At 57.4% G+C, this 15,748-nt stretch overlaps 1 protein-coding gene across 3 annotated transcripts in view; it reads right to left on the minus strand.

The window, feature by feature from the left end:
• The window catches only part of EFNB1 (ephrin B1), a 55,363-nt gene that overhangs the window by 23,588 nt on the left and 16,027 nt on the right, over positions 1-15,748 (minus strand). The window lies entirely within an intron of this gene.

The raw sequence follows: 15,748 nt of genomic DNA on the forward strand, positions 1-15,748 counted from the left end.
CCACGCCCCGCTCCCCGAGGAATTCCTGTCCTTAAATGGAAGGGAGGGAAACATCCTGCAGGACAACTTCTACCAAGCCAGGCTCAACGGCGTGCCCAGGAGCGTGGGAGGACCGGATGGAGAGGAGCAGGGAGGGAGGAAAGCTATTTGGGGCTGGAAGGCAGGGCATTGCGAAGGGAAGGAAGGCAATATGCTGATAATTAGCATTCAGATTTCATTATTGTGGAGCAATACTCTGATTATTTTTTTTCAGCGTGAAGTAGAGCATTAGGGCAACAAGGAGGGAAGCAGCAGATCGTCTACTTTGATGTAGGCAACGTAACGCATTCTTGATGGAAGATAAGGGGGAAATGGATGTTCCTGCAAAGTTATCTCTGCTGCAACTCCCTCGCGTAATTTGGGCACAGCGAAAACCGAAGCGTGTGCTTCGGCAGGCTGCACGTCCAGGGCTTTCCCTTCCTGCTCTCGGACACGGCCCGTCCCTGCCCCATCCCACCCCGGCAGTCGGATGGGGGGACGGGACACCTTCTCCCCCCAGCCAGCTGCACCGGCTGGGACTGCAGGCACCACGGAAGGAAGATCAAACACACAAGACCAACCTGCTCCGTGGCTCTGGTACAAGTCTTAGCAAGAAGCCACGGAGCTGAAACCAGCGCCTGAGCAGCCCAGGCTCCAGGCCTCTGGCTGCGGGAGCCCCAGCAGATCTGCACGCCGACCGACCGGGCTGGGAGGAGGCAGGCGGAGCCGGAGCCCACGCACACCCCGATGCCCTTGGCAAGGGCTCCGGAGCTCGGTGCCAGCTGTAACAGCGGGAAGGATGGCCAGGACAGACAGACATCAGCTGCACCTCTCCGCCAGCTCGCCGGGTCGGAGGGGGCAGACCCGGCGCCCGCCCTCGCCCAGCCCAAGGAGAGGAGGCAAGGCACAGGGACAGCAAGTACAGTCCCCTCCGCCCACGCTGCTCCAAACACGGGAGCTGCATTCAGACCGGTTATCTGCCCCATCCTCCCCGCCGGGCTGCGGCGCAGCCTCGACCATGTCGGCTCCAGCGGTACCCGAAGCAGCACCATGGCCACGGGGCATCAGGCATGGGGGGACAGTCAGGATTATCCCAACCCCGACACCACCAAGTACAGTGGCTGTGCCTTTGCCACGCAAGCTTGTGGGGAGCAATGAAGTTTTGTAAAAGTCATGAATTTTGGAAGAGGGCAAATGCAGCAGCCTCATGAAAGAGTAGGAAACTTAACCCCTAAAGGGCCTGCGCGGGTGGGATGCTGCACCGTGCTGCTGGCATGGCAGAGCCTGGCTCCATCCCCGGTGCTGCCGGCAGGTGAGCCGCGCTTCGCCTGAACGCTACCAAGTAGGTCAGCTGGCCCCCGGCCAGCACGCCACTTCCAAAGCCTTGGGAGCGATAAAGGCTTCCCTCACCCACGGCCGGAGCCCTGACGCAATCCCAGGAGCCGTGCAGCAGGAGATGCAAAGGAGCCCCTGCCCCTCCCTCCCCTTGCTCACCCTCCCCACCCCGCGCCAGGCCGCAGACATGCAGCGCAAGTGAACACTTGCACGCTCGCTCACGGGTTCCCACCCCGAGAGGCAGCTGGATCCCACACTCATTTCTCCACGGTTGGGCTGAGTCAGAGGCTTTCTGACACAGGACTGCCAAGTGACTCAAATTCCCTCCTCCAGCCCCTGCCAGCTCCCTCCTGCCCAGGAGATGCCAAACAGGAAGCCACAAACAAGTCAAGCAGATGTCTTGCAACGCCGGAGCAGGAGGAGAAGGCTCCTATCCATCCCCCATCTCCATACCAAGAGGACCTATCACACCTCCTTGGCCAAAGCCTTGGCCAACACCTGCAAACCGACTGGTCCACGGGACACCAGCCTGCGCTGACGGCACGGCCGTCTGGGATCAGGTCAAGCTGATTTTTAACCAGGGGAGAGGCCATAAAGCAATCAAGGGAGCGGAGAACATCCCAGCACCACATCCTGCTGGCACTTCCTCATCTCAGAAAATTCAGAAAGAGGGGCCTATGTTTGTTTTATTTGTTTCGAGGATAAAATGACAAGCCGAATTTCTTCTATGAACGCTCAGTCTCAGCTTCAGAAGCACACAGCTTCTGCCTGGGAATTAGCCCAGGAACATTTTCCAGATCTCCTACATGAACATCGAGCAAGACAGAGCTACCAGCCAAAGCAGGCAGCCCTTCATCGCATGCAGCGGCAGCACCGCGCAGGGCTTTTGGGGGTGCTCCCTCCGACCTCCGCTCCCTGCCAGCCGCATTCCTGCCTGCACACACACGTTTTACCCTTTGTCCTCCAATTTCCCTGATTTTTTCTCCTCCATTTCCCCCTTAGTGTCCTCCCTCTCTTCTCTAAAAGCAGGGCTGTTTCCCAGCTGACAGGGAATGGGAGAGCGGTGGAGATGATAAACCCCTTAAGTGCATGCCTTCAAAACCCCTCTCACTGCTCTTTGAGCTCTTAACCACACATCCGAGACCTTTTTCCCCCAAAAAATTTTGCTTTGTCGCAAGCAATGGCTTATGACGGCCATCCTGGGGAAGACTGACAACAGTTCCCATCATGCGAGAGGCCAGTTCTCCAGGAAATTCTCCTTTAAAATACAGAAGGTGAAAAGCAACATTTATCACAAGAACAGCAGAGAAAAAAGCTTCCAAAAATTGTCACAAGTTGCCTGCATGCAGTATTACGGCAAGTTCTGGGTATGAGAAATTTTACTTCAGAAGGACTGTTGAAGGCAAAAAAGAATTACACTCTTGACTTGTCTTTACAAGGACACATCTTCAAATTTATCTTAACTGGGAAGAATGAACAGATCTCCTTTTAAATTAATAGGGAAATTCATCGTGCCCTCAGAGCACGCGCTGTAATTTCAAGGCGGGGGGGATCTGCTGCATCCTCCATACATTACAGTTTGATTTCCCTGGTTTAAGGTGAGGAGGGGAAAAAGAAAAATCATAATTCAACTCAACCTTAAGGCTGAAACTAAGACTGACGCCTGCACAGTAACACGCTCTGGGACGCAGCCCCAGACACACACTCTATGAGACAACTCGAATTCGGTTCCAACAGAGCAGCAGGGCACCAAGGACAACTGCTGCCCAAAGCCATAACCTCCCGAAACTCCAGTTTCCGACCCTGCTCCTGGAACACGAGCGGACCCCTGCCCACGGTCTGCCCCGGCAAGCCCCGGTTCAACATGCCCCTTGCAACGGGAGGGAGACAGATCCACCATCAATGCCCCCCCAGCAAGCACCCAGCACTTTTGGGGCTAATCCTGCACAGCGTGCGCTGGAGCCCTGCTGTGGAAGGCCATGAGCAGGCACCCAGCACCCCAACCACCCGCAGCACCCGGTGGGGTCCCCCTATGCACACACCTTCCCCCCCGAACCACCCTCCTCTACCTCTCCCACCACTTGGGAGGAGGATGGCGGCTCCAGCTTAGTTTATTTAGCATTGGTACTATCACCAGTTAGCAGCTCACAGATAACATCTCAGCGTCCTTTCTCCTGGTGTCAAAGGTGGTGGGAAAGATTAACTACAGCCATGAAAGTTTAAAAAAAAAACCTATTTTTTGCTGGTGCTGCAAACTGCACCCAGCTGAGCAGAGCGTGCCAGGCAGGGAGCGCTGGCCGCCACTCCGGTTATCGGCAGCTTCATCACTTAAAGCCCCTCAAGGTGATTTTTGGGTGGCACCTGCGGCTGCCCACCCGCAGAGCTGTGTCGGCCCTCGAGGAGCATCCCGGCCAGGCATCCCCACCCCGGCCCCCAGCTCCCGGCTCCCCCCGGCCCCCAGCTCCCGGCCCCCGCAGGTTCCTCGGGAGCGATCAGGTGGCGGCGTCCAATTTCCTCATTGTTTCGGGAGGTGTTTTCTGATGGGAAAGGTGAAAAGGGTATTTGTGAGCCTTGTAAACCGATTCCTCCGAGTTGGGTAAACAAGGGGAGCTCTGTTGGCAGCGGGATGCCGGAGCAGAGAGATGGGATTAAAGAGCAGCCTCCTCTCCCCTGCCCTGAGTTGGGGGGCCGCTGGCGGGGATCCCCAACCCCCTGCAGACCGGGCAGCCTCCCCTTCTCACCACCACGGAGGGCTAGTCTCCCCTCAGGGGTCCAAAAAACTCCAGTGGGACCTGATGGAGTGAGCCAGGGGCTACAAGTGGGACCTGCTGGAAGGGCCATGGACTCGGCCACTGCCCGGTGTCAGAGGCGGCCGCCCTGGCATCATGGAGGCAGTTTGCTGGGAAAGGAAGAGGAACGGGGCAATAAGAGATGATAATCCCTTGAAATATGCAGGAGGGCTGCCCGGGATACAGGGAAGGATCGCAGCCCTTGCATCCCCAGGCTGTGCCTAGGCAGGAGGTCAAGCCACACCATGGCACCAGCACATTGCCCAGGTGAGCACAGACCAGCACTGCTCCTTCGGTTCAACCGCGACACGGCCGGACACAGACCCACCCAACAGCTCCGCACACCGAGGACGACAGAGATCCCTGGTGCAACCACAGGCAGAGAGATGCTCTCCTTCCACCAGCAGCCAAGCAGCTCACACCTCGGCTTCAAGGAGGAGCAGCCACACAGGAGGGTGGTGAGGCTCCGGCAAACTGCCGGGATCACAAAGCCCATGGCTTCCTGGGCTGGCCCGCGGGACACCAGCCACGCCGAGGAGCTCCAGCAGCACCAGGGTTCCTGCAAACGGCAGACCCCAACAGGCATCGCGCAGGGATGACCTGCTCCATCCCACCGCTGCTAGAGGCTCAACAAGCCCAGGAACACAAGGTAAGAAGGAAAACCATGAAAGTTTGGTCGGAGCAAGCTCAGGACTCGTGTTGGGCATGATACGTCCCTCCTCCACACACACACATACCACACAGGCTCCTCTTCTCCACACGGGCATGCACGGGCTAGCAGACTGGGTCATGGTTAAACGTGGACAAGCTAACACATTCACAGCAATAGCTGCAAACACAAGTGTCCGGCAGATAAGGTATCTGGCACCTTTACAAACATGCTAGTAGTCCTTCAGCTCTTCCTTAGGGAGAACGTGACTGGTAAATTGCTTGAAAATATAATTTCTTAAAAGAATGGGTCGACACACTTTCCAACAACCTGTCTCCCCCTGAGCCCAGGCACTCCTTGCACCACATGAACTACAAAATCTTTGGGGCGGCCTCACCTTTCCCCATGTCCAAGAAACACGATGCACCTCACCTTATTTCAGGCTTTGCAGAAAACAGAACAACATTTAACAACAATCTCCTCCTCGGAGAAGATGCTCTAAAGCATTAATGCTGACATACATACAAGATGACATATGCTAAATGCTGTTTCCTTCAAAGAAATCCAAAAATAACTGTATCTTACAAGGAGTACATCTACTTCTGGCAGTGAAGGCTGCAGGAAGGCTGCCGATGCCTGGCAGAGCGAGGCGCTGCGAGAGGAGGGCAGAAATAGCAGAGGTGCATACAGCATTTTCCAGTTTGCAGGAGCTGTGTGTTTTCCTGGTGCCTGGGCAGCTGAAGGCCACGTTGGCACAGCTCTCCATACCAACAGAGCCCGTGGGTCCTCCCAGCAGGGCCACGGCTCCCACACGCCACCGCAGCTCACGCCAGCCGGGAACCACCTCAGAAAAGGAATGGGAAACGGCTCTGCAAGCTAAAGAGATCCAGTAAAAAAGCCAAAACTCTATGTACAACCTGGGTGCGTGCTCCTGGAAAACACTCTGGAACCTGCGAGAGCTTTGCCGATGCCCAACTGCACGCAAAATTAAACGCCTGCCTGCCTCTGCCTTGTTCTCACTCGCTCTTCTGGGACGCAGCACCACTGTTTCGCAGCAGCTGCCCAGGTTCAGGGGACTCTCTCTGCCCAGGACACTCGGCCACCGGCTAGCAGAAATCAGTGCTGTCCCCAGCAGAGTCCTCCAGACCCAGACCCCTCCAGACCTCCAATTTCACAGAGCCAGGTCGTGTTCCAGCCGTCGGAGGGTCCCTCCGGCGCTCACGCTCCGACCATCGCTCCAGAGCTCCTCCGGTGATGCCCAGCCACCTCTGCGTTTGCCAAAACCCGTATTTTCACCAAGCAAGAGACATCGAGGGGTTGGTAGCAAATACGGCGTCCTCACTTGGGCGGTACCTTTACAGCACCGTGGCTGAAGTCAAACAGCATCATCAGACAGCGACAACGGCACAGTCCCCTCCGAGCTTGAACCGAGAGCATCAGATATCCCGTTTCACGGGGACGGAGGCAGGTTTTCCCAGCGATACCCCAGGCAGGGCTGGGCTGCCCGCAGACAGTGGCACATCACTGGGGGTCCCCGGCCAGCCCCACAGGACACCGCAACCCACCACCCAACTCACTTCACCTCTCAAGAGCTGATGTCAATTAAAACAGAGGAATTACATACTTAACCCAATGGCCCACCTCATCCCAGTAACACCAGCAGCATCCATGGCCCGTTCCCAGAGCGGTGCCAGCACCCGGAGGCACAGGACCCTTTCTCCTTTTTGACTCCCATTAAATTCTTGGGAACAAAGATATCCCGTGGAAGGAAGTTAATTACAACTTGAATAAAAAGGTTCCCCGCTCTCCTCTGCCTCCCATCTGTATCTGTCGCATTCTCGCTTGTTCAGTCGAGTTATTCGTCACCGCAAGAGAGGGTAAATAGGAGCACGCAAATCCCCACACTTTCAGATCCCACTTCTTTTATGTGCTCTTCTATTATTAAGTCTCCTTTAAAAAGAGCCTTCGATCTTTTTTTCCCCCCTGCTAATCTATGTATAATTATTTTCATTGCCCTTCTGCAGACCTCTTCTATTTCTGCTGCATCCTTTCAGAGCGGAGGTGGTCAGCACAGAACCCAGCAATTTCAGGTAACTCTTTCTGAAAACAGCCTCTTATCTCCTTCACTCCTTTGGCCTCCGCTGCTCAAAGAGATATTTTTCAGCTATTCACAACGGCACCTTCCAGCCCCCCCAGCTCCTCGCCGGCCCCCCATCCCCGGGCAGGGGGAACCGCCTCTGCTGAGCCCCCCGTGGCCGCCCCACGGGGCCGCCCTGTCCGGCCCCCCTCCCAGACGCACTCTAAGGCCCCTTTTTCCACATCTCGGGTTTAATGAGGCCCATTCAACCCTCCCAAAGACAAAAGGCCCTTCTCGTTTCCAAACGGATTTACACGACGCATCAGTGAGGCATAAACGGGTCGCCATGGCAACCCGCACCCCGACCCCCCCCAGCACGGGGATGCCATTTTCTAACTCCGCTGCTCCCCAAAACCCCTTTGTTACTTTAACGCTAGCTGTAAGGCTCGTCACAGGCTGGTAAAAACACCCACCCACCCAAAAGTGACCACCCCGCTGGGTGCCAGGGATGCCATTTTTTGAGATGAAGTTAAAAGATGCCCAAGCCAGTGCCCTCCGGGTGCAGGCACCCCAATAAGCTCTGCACCACGACCAACGCCAGGTCACGGTCAAGCCGGGGTTCAAATTAAGTGGAAGGCAAGGAAACAGCAGACACAGGCAGAACATGAAACCAAAATACCCCTCTCTGCCCAGAAAGAGGTGCGATGCTCAAGACAGCACAGGTGAGTCCATGCTCAAGCGCCAGCCCCAGCCCTGACTCGGCTCCCAGCATCTCCCCACAGGGAAGCTGGTGGCTTTGGTGATGCCAAAAGGCCACTCCAACGCTTCACACGGAGGTTTAGTAACCATAAGCCTCACATTCAACGCTTCGTACCATACCTCTCCCTAACCAGCTTCAATCACTGAAGGCCCAGCGAGTATCTTGCTTACCCAGCGCAGAGCTGCCTGCCCCGGCTGGGAAGCAGGAGAGATCCCATCGCGTCTCTTCCAGCTTTGTTCAGAAGTTGCCCAGTCGCTGCTGTAACTCTGAAGACCAAGCCCTTACAAAACAGCAAGGGGGACGGCCCAGCTGTATCTGATCAGCAAATGCAGAAAGACCAGAGAGAAGCTATTTTACCATGAAAACACACACAACTGCAGTGTCTTTCTGCAACGGGAAGGCAGGAGGAGGACCCAGGTTCCTGCTGCAAACCTGCAGCTTGGAGAAGGGCCTGGGCTCCCCTCCTCCAGGGCAGACCCCGCTCCTAGGGGAGAAGAAATCCAGAGCAACACCGGGCAAGGGCTGACTCAAAACTTCACCCGCTGCCACCACCCAGCATGTTTCCACGAGCGGAGGTGCTCTTCAGCCAAAAAAGCCACCCACCAAGCAGCAATGCAGTCCCTCCCTACAGATGTTGCTTTTACCGTCCCTGCACCAGATGCCACGGCAGGGGAAGCCCAGATGAGGGACAACTAGCAGAGGTCACCAGGGAAAAAGGACGATCCCCACAGGTCTGCTCTGCCCTCTGCGCCGGCTTTCCTGCCGCCGAGCTCAGGAGTCTGCTCTGCTCCCAAGGGCTTTTGGACCAGGTGGTTCCAGCAGCGGTTACACCGAGGTTATCGCCAATCAAGAAGAAACCGAGCAGAAGAGGGCTCCCAGCCATCAAGGGTGCTGCAGAAAACGGGTCAGCAGCCAGGCTTCAGGAAAGCAGGCACGGGCGCCACGGGCTGCCAGCCATACCTCGGCGTCCATGGCCGGCGGCTGCCACCGCAGCCGGCGACATCCCCAGCCCCATGGCCGCCGGCAGCCAGGGCCGGCCCCGGTGACTCAGAGCCCTCCTGTGCTGCGGCAGGGCTGCGGGAAGGGCTTTCTCCTCGAGCTGTCCAGGTAATTAGAGCGTGGTGAAGGTACATGCCGCCGGAGAGCATCCGAGCCCCAGAATCCCCACCAGCCCCAAGGAGGATGGGCGATGGAGACCCACGGCGCTGGCTGACCATGGGTGGACACCAAAGCACCCAGCCGGGCAGGGAGCCTGGGGAGAAAGCTCTGCTGTCCCCTCCCAGGGAAGGGACCGGCAGGTCTGTGTTTCCAGCCGCCTCTCCTCCCGCCCTGTCCCAACCGTGGCCCGTTGGCCACCCACAAACACCCAGCAGAGGTTGGGTGGCTTCAGACTTCATCCCACAGAGGCCAGAGCACGTACCAGTGATAGAGACACCGCAGAAACCACCGGCACAGGGCCCCGCCATGCCAGGGCTCACCAGAGGGGGGGTTCCCATGCCAGCCCTCGACCTGCTGGGTGCCCCCCGCTCACCGTCGATACACCCCCTCACTCAGGATGGGGATCTCAGGGCTTTAATTACCTCCCCAGCACCCTACCCAGGTGCTCACTGCCTCCCTTGAGGCTAGAGAAGACGTGCGCGGGTGGTGGGGGACAAGGGGGGACCCCCAGCCCGCTGCGGCGCCGGGGCCAAGTGCTGCCAAAGGCGAGTGGCAGCACCCACCAAAAGGCGAACGTTTTCCTTTGTCCCTTCATGGGCTCGGCCAGGATGCCTCCCAATGCTCGTCCACCACTTAAGGGGATGGCTGCTGACCACCTCAATGCCCCGAGGAGGAGGAGGAAGAGGAGGAAGGTTCGCAGCCCTTGCAGGAGCCAGGCGCTGACGTGGGCAGCCATGTGCTGTTCCATCTTCCCACCTCTGTGCAGCACCCCGTGCGTTCAGATGTTGCACCCAAACCATGCAAACAAGTGACATTAATCCAAACCTTGCGAGGGGGGGGGGTAAAAAAAAAAGAGCTGGTAATTGAGGGAGTTTGGAGGAGATTTAATTGGGGCCAGAGCAGTGGCGCAGGCTGCTGCTGCCACCTGCAGCGCTCTCCGCAGCCGGTGGCGTGCGGCTCCGGGGACCCCAGGCTCCCGCCAGCGCCGGCCCGGGGTGCAGACACCATTTAGGCAGAATAAGGAGCATTGGGGGTCCCCCGGGCTCACCGCTTGCCCCACACGCACCCCTGCAAACTCATTATTTTTCAGCACAATAAGCAACTCTGCCAGCGATGGAACCAAGGGCTTGGCCAAAAAATAAAGAGGAAAAAAAGCCATATTTTCTCCCTCAAGTAATATCGTCCCGCACCTCCCCTCGGAGAAATAAAGACGAGCCGAGTTATCTAATTAATGCTGGCAAGAAGCGGGGAGGCCAGGGGCCGGGGGGGCTGCCGGCAGCCCACAAAGGCGGCGTGGGGAGCGGTCTCCCCGCCGCCGCTGCCGGCATCTCCCGTCAATGGGGCCCCACGCTGGGAGTGAGGTAAGAGGGGATTCAAAGGGGGGTTTGTCAGGGGTTTTGTTTTTGAAAACGGGGGAGGGGAAGGGGACAGGGCTTGACAAGAGCTGACAGACAACTGAACAAAACCATAAGGGCCATGAATGGCAACACGGCTCTTTAATTGGCGTAGGAATGGAGAGAGAAGTGAGACAATGAGGCGCGGGCAGCGGCGGCCGAGGCGCGGGCAGCGAGCGCTCACCTTCTGCCTGCCCGCACCGCGGTTCCCCCACCCCGGCTGCCCGTCCAGAGGTTGGCAGCTGGATGCTGCAGCCGTGACCACCATGGCCCCCCCCCAAAAAAAACCCAACCCCCAAAACCCCAAGGAAACAGGAAAGCAGTAACGAGCAGAGCCCGGCACCTCAGCAGGCGTGACGGCACCAGAAGCGGCACGAACCCAAACCCCGAGCGAGGGATGCTGCAGATATTAAATGATCCAACGGAAGCGGATCAGGTTCCCCGCTCGGCCTCGTGTGTTTTTCGGCTTTGCTTCGGTTTGGATGCTCGTGCCCTGGCTGCAGCCCCGCTCATCCGAAGGACGGGGGGCCGGGAGGGGGAGAGAGGAAGAGGCAGGTTAAAAGGGAACAAGGTTGGATCAGCGGGGTTCCCACTCCTTCCGTGACCCCTCCGAAATAAGACGGAGGAGATTTCGTCTCCCCGTTCCAAAGCAAAGAATTACTTTGGCAGGGGACACGGCGGCGGCTGGGTGCCCACTTGGAAGGGAAAGCGGGAGCAGCAGGAATATGCCCAAGGAACCCAAGAGCAAGACCTCCCCGCCAAGCCCCGCTAATTGTCATGCAGATTAATCCCCAGCCGGGACAGAAAGGAGGCAAACTGCAGCCCTCCACAATGCGGGGTTGGGGGGCGCAGGGGAAGGCAGGCGGGGGGGGCCTCAGCCCACCAGACCTGACACCAACCCCGGTGTTTTCCAAAGACACCCCCCCTTCCCACCTCTCACTTTTCCAACTCAGTTGGAAAAATGAAGAACTGAAAGCAAACAGCCAAGAGATGAAGTTACAGCCTGTGGTTAGTCCTTGGGTGAGAGGAAGCCCCTTCCTCCCTGCGTCCCACCCCTGCACCCCAGTACCTGACACCCCGGCTAACCCTGCACCCCACAAACCCAGTTTGCAGCTGGGAGACCCAAACCAGCCGCCTCCCCACGCCTGGGTCCCCGTGGGACCGCGGCTGGGCGTGCTCCCATGCCTCGACCCGGCCAACACCAAGTGCTGCAAGTTGCTGCATCCCGAGGGGCACAGGAGGGGTCCCCAAACCCCTCGGCTCCCCGCTTCACACTACGCCAGCCACACACAGCCCTGCAGCCACCTCCAAAGCAAAGGAGAGGGGCAACCAGCCTCACCCATTTTTCTGAGGACTTCCATAAAAATAAAACCCATGCCCGCGCTGCGGAGCAGCAGCAGCAGCAGGGACCTCCTGGCCTCAGCCAGGTCCCTGGGAAGCCCCTTCCCCTGGCAGCCGGGAGCCCCCCATGGTGTGCCAGGCCTTGCGTCTCCATCCCCGGAGATCCCACCGAGGGCTGGGTGATGGCCCCCACGCACCGACCCCGCTTGCAAGCACCTCCCCGGGAAGGCTGGGGCTCAGGCTCGCCCTGGGGAAGCAATGCTGTGGTTTGAAGGATTAATCCCAACATTAGGAACTGGGCAGGGAGAAGAGAAAACCCTGCGGATGGTTACCCACAGCCCGGCTGCGGGATGCCCTGCCCTGCACCAACAGGTCTCCCGGGTTTCGCCAGCCCCGCCGGTGGCGGCTGCCAGCCCCTCGGTCCCTGGGGAGCAGCGTCACCCCTCACCGCGCCGCCGTGACTCACCGCCGGGCCCTTTGATCTCCCGGCTCCCAGATGTGGCCAAACGAGTTCTGTCATTCTGGCTCAGTCTGGAAGTGCCATCTTCCCAGGCAGCTGCAAATCACCATCCCTCAGCCCTCGTGTCATTACCGGGAACTCGCTCGACTGCAGCCCGCCTTACAACTCATTAAGACCTTCTTAACCACCCCATTATAACGAAGCGCATGCGTACAACCACCCCAACAGCTGTCCACTACAGCCATGCAATAACTGCCCCAGTAACCAGGTCACACAGTATTCCTCACCTCTGAGTCAGCCCTATCATGCTCACGCTGCACTTGGCTGTAGAGGACCTTCAGCCCCACACCACGGGGGTGGATGGGTCTGGTTTAGGTCTAGGAGAATAAGCTAAAAGATGAGTCATAGGGCCTCAAAACATTATCCCCCCCCCCCCCCCCCCCCCCCCCCCCCCCCCCCCCCCCCCCCCCCCCCCCCTTTCCTCCTGCACACAAACCGTGAGCGATCACCAAAGCCTGGCGAGCAAGTTCCGCAAGAAAGCGTGAATCCAGCCTCCACCTCAGGCTGTGCTCCTGGATGTCACTCAGCAGGGAAGAAAACTGCCCCTTTCTCCCCAAAACCTCCTCCTAGTGCCACCCACATTCCCTCTTTACTGAGAGGTCCCATTCAGGCACAAAAGCCTCAGTTTTCTACCCATCTACAGCCTGCAGCAAAGAGAAAGACCCTCCTAAAGATTTCACCACTGGAAGGGGCTGGGACCCCCTGTGCTCCCCCCTGCCTGCCCCTCCACTGCTCCCAGTTTACCCAGTTCAGGGCTGGTCGGCACAGCGGCAGCTGAGAGAGGTGCCGGGAGAGAGGCCAGCACAACACAAGAGTGTCAGGTTTAAACCTCTCCTCCTGCCGAAAGAGATCTGGCTCGTACTTGCTTTTATTTTTAGGCCAGATACACGTACGGCTGAACTTTAATAAAATGTACAACCTCCTGCTGGGAACAGGAGAAGAAGAACCAGAAAGCCCACCGCTGTCTCGGGTGTCATGGATGCTGCCAGGCCCGGAGATCTCAGGACTGGTGCTCCTCTCCAGCCCCTTCCCCAGGAACGTCCCCAGATCCTGCCGGGACACACTGCCCCTGCTCCCAGCGGGAGCTTTAAGAAGGCGCTAAGAAAAGCTCGGGTTTTAAACCTAAAAATAAACCAGCCCTCGGGCCTGGGGAGGAGGAGGAGGAGGAGGGCAGAGCACCCAGCCTGCCGCCCCGCTCCCCGGCCGTCCTCGCCACTGCTCCAGTGCCAGCCCAACACGCAGCAGTTTCCAACTGCCCGCGGACGGGGAGCGTTCGCAATCCTCCCCCCCCCCCCGAGACGAAAACCTCCGACTTGCCACCCACGCGCATGGAAGAAAGCTGACGAGATGCCGCAGGAGAGACCAAAGTCTCCCCCAACCACTTCCTCCCCCCCCGGCTTTGCTGCCAGATGCGATTCCTCAGAGCCTTGCCCCAAAATCCCGCTAGCTCAGGCATTCCTGGCTGCGGTCCTCGCCCCACCACACGCTGTGCCACCGGGCTGGGGACACATCCCCGCAATGCCACCATGCCGGGAGCCAGAGAGGGCTGACGCTGCCAACCCTTTTATTGCAACGGCAAGTTTATTGCAAAGCACCCGCTGCATGCACGGCGACGCTGCCAGCAGCGGGGTGTCTGCCCCGCTCTGGGCATGGCACTGACACCCCACCGTCCCCCCCGGCAGCCCCCCAGCCGCACACCACGCAGAGCCGGGGCTGTTTCAGGTTGCTGAGAGGATGCACGCTGCCGGCAGATGTTTGCGGAGGGCTGCAGCCTGGGTGGCACGCTCGCTTCAAACCCGCTCCCCGACACAGAGCACAAGCACTCGAAGAGACCGGAGCTGCGAAAGCAAACAGAGATCCAACGCCCACCTTGCACGTGCAGGCGGTGATGGTTTCAGGGCATCCACCAGGAAGGGGCGTTTATTTACCATGCCTTAAAAAAATCCCAAGCAAGCACGGGTGCTGCTGCAGAACCGCCCCAGTCCTGCCCTGCAGCCCCCGGGACCTGGGCAGGACTCACCCCCCCTCCACACAAACCCCACAACCTGCCCTCGCTTGCCAGACCCCAAATCGCCTCGCTGGCCCCCCGAGACCCTCAGCTCCCCCCTCCCTTTCTGCCTCCCTCTCCCAGCTCATGAAAGGCCCTTCTGAAGGGCTCCAGCCTCTAACCATCCTGCTTTACTCCGGCGAGCTAAATGCATTTTAGTCTTGCTTTGCATTTAAGGTGTTTTTTCTTTTTTTTTTTTAACTTATTAAGGAGAAAGTTCAAAACATTTGCAGTGACTGCGACGCACTAATTTGGAACTTACTGCGGTGTCGACACTGCATTAAGTATTTCTGTCAACCGTGAGGACACACCATGTCTATGTAAGAAATTACACTAGCAATTATAGCTAAAGAGGCATGTAAAATTTCAAAAAAAATTTTAATGTATTCAGAAATGATAACTGACATTCTTATTAGGATTAATCTAATTTTAGTAGAGTCATTTATATCCTGCCTCTGGATAAAAAATGAATTTCAATTTTAAAACCTGGATAAAAACTGGCATTTAAAAAAATGTACTTTTAGAAGTCACCCTGCATGATTAAGCGCGATGATAATATGAGAAAGCTTAACAAAAAGCTTTGCCATTAAAGAAGATATTTGTTAAACAAAACGGAAACAGAGATATTTATCGACCCGAGCAGACTATTTCAGGCTAGCTTGGGACCTGGCACTGCCGGGTGCTGCCTGTGGTCGCAGGTTAGCAGAGAGCAAAAGGGCCATTGGAGATAAGAGGGATGGGCCACTAAGATGCTCAGGGCCGGAGCAGAGTTTTGCCTCTGGATACTGGGAGCACGGGACGCATCCTGCGCCCACGAGCAGGGAAACGCCAGGCACCGGCGACAGCATTACCGCTCATCCATAGCCTGCACAGCCCCCGTCGGACACAGACAGGGAACAACTGCAAAGCACAGAAGTGATTCAAAGACTGGAAAAAAAAAAGTGGAAAAATTGGGTCCATTTAGCTTATCCAAAAAGAAAAAAAAAAACACGAAGAGATTTAACACCAAGGTCCTTCGCAAAGAGAAGCTACGGGGCACTGAGGTTTGCTTTAACACCGAGCAGGGCTGCGGGCGCGCTGGGGCTGCTAACGCAGCCGTAGCAGAGGGAGGACAGCTCAGCATCGCCCATGTTGGCCAGGGAGCAGTGCAGGCTCCTCTGTGGCTCTGGCATAGATTAGCTGTCTTGCAGAAAAATGCGTTGTTGGCCTCGTGCACTGGTCTCAGTACTGTTGTAACTCAATGGAAATTGATAGTTTGAGTGATAAAGGTCCTGGCAGCTTCCATTTCCCAGAAGGAGTAAGGAGGAGCGGGACAGCCTCCACATAAGACAGCCTCCACGCCCAGCGCCGGGCCAGCGATGGAGACCAGGGCGGACACAAGGAGCCGCTTTGCTCCCTTTCCCGACAGACTCAAGGAGGATGCCTTTCCACAACTTACGTTTCCCGTTACATACATCTTTAACAACAACAACAAAATAAACCCAAAAAGCACATAACATTTATAGGACCCGGCCACCCCAGGCAAGAAACCAGCCGAGATGTCTCCTCCAGGCATGCATGTTGCTCCGTGTCCCTATCCTCCACGGCAGCGGTGCTGCCACGGACATGCCCATGAACACCACACGCTGTGGTACACCAACTAGAAGATGTTCAGCCTGCC

Source organism: Gymnogyps californianus, chromosome 9, assembly GCF_018139145.2.
Source record: "Gymnogyps californianus isolate 813 chromosome 9, ASM1813914v2, whole genome shotgun sequence".
Taxonomy (NCBI): Eukaryota; Metazoa; Chordata; class Aves; order Accipitriformes; family Cathartidae; genus Gymnogyps; species Gymnogyps californianus.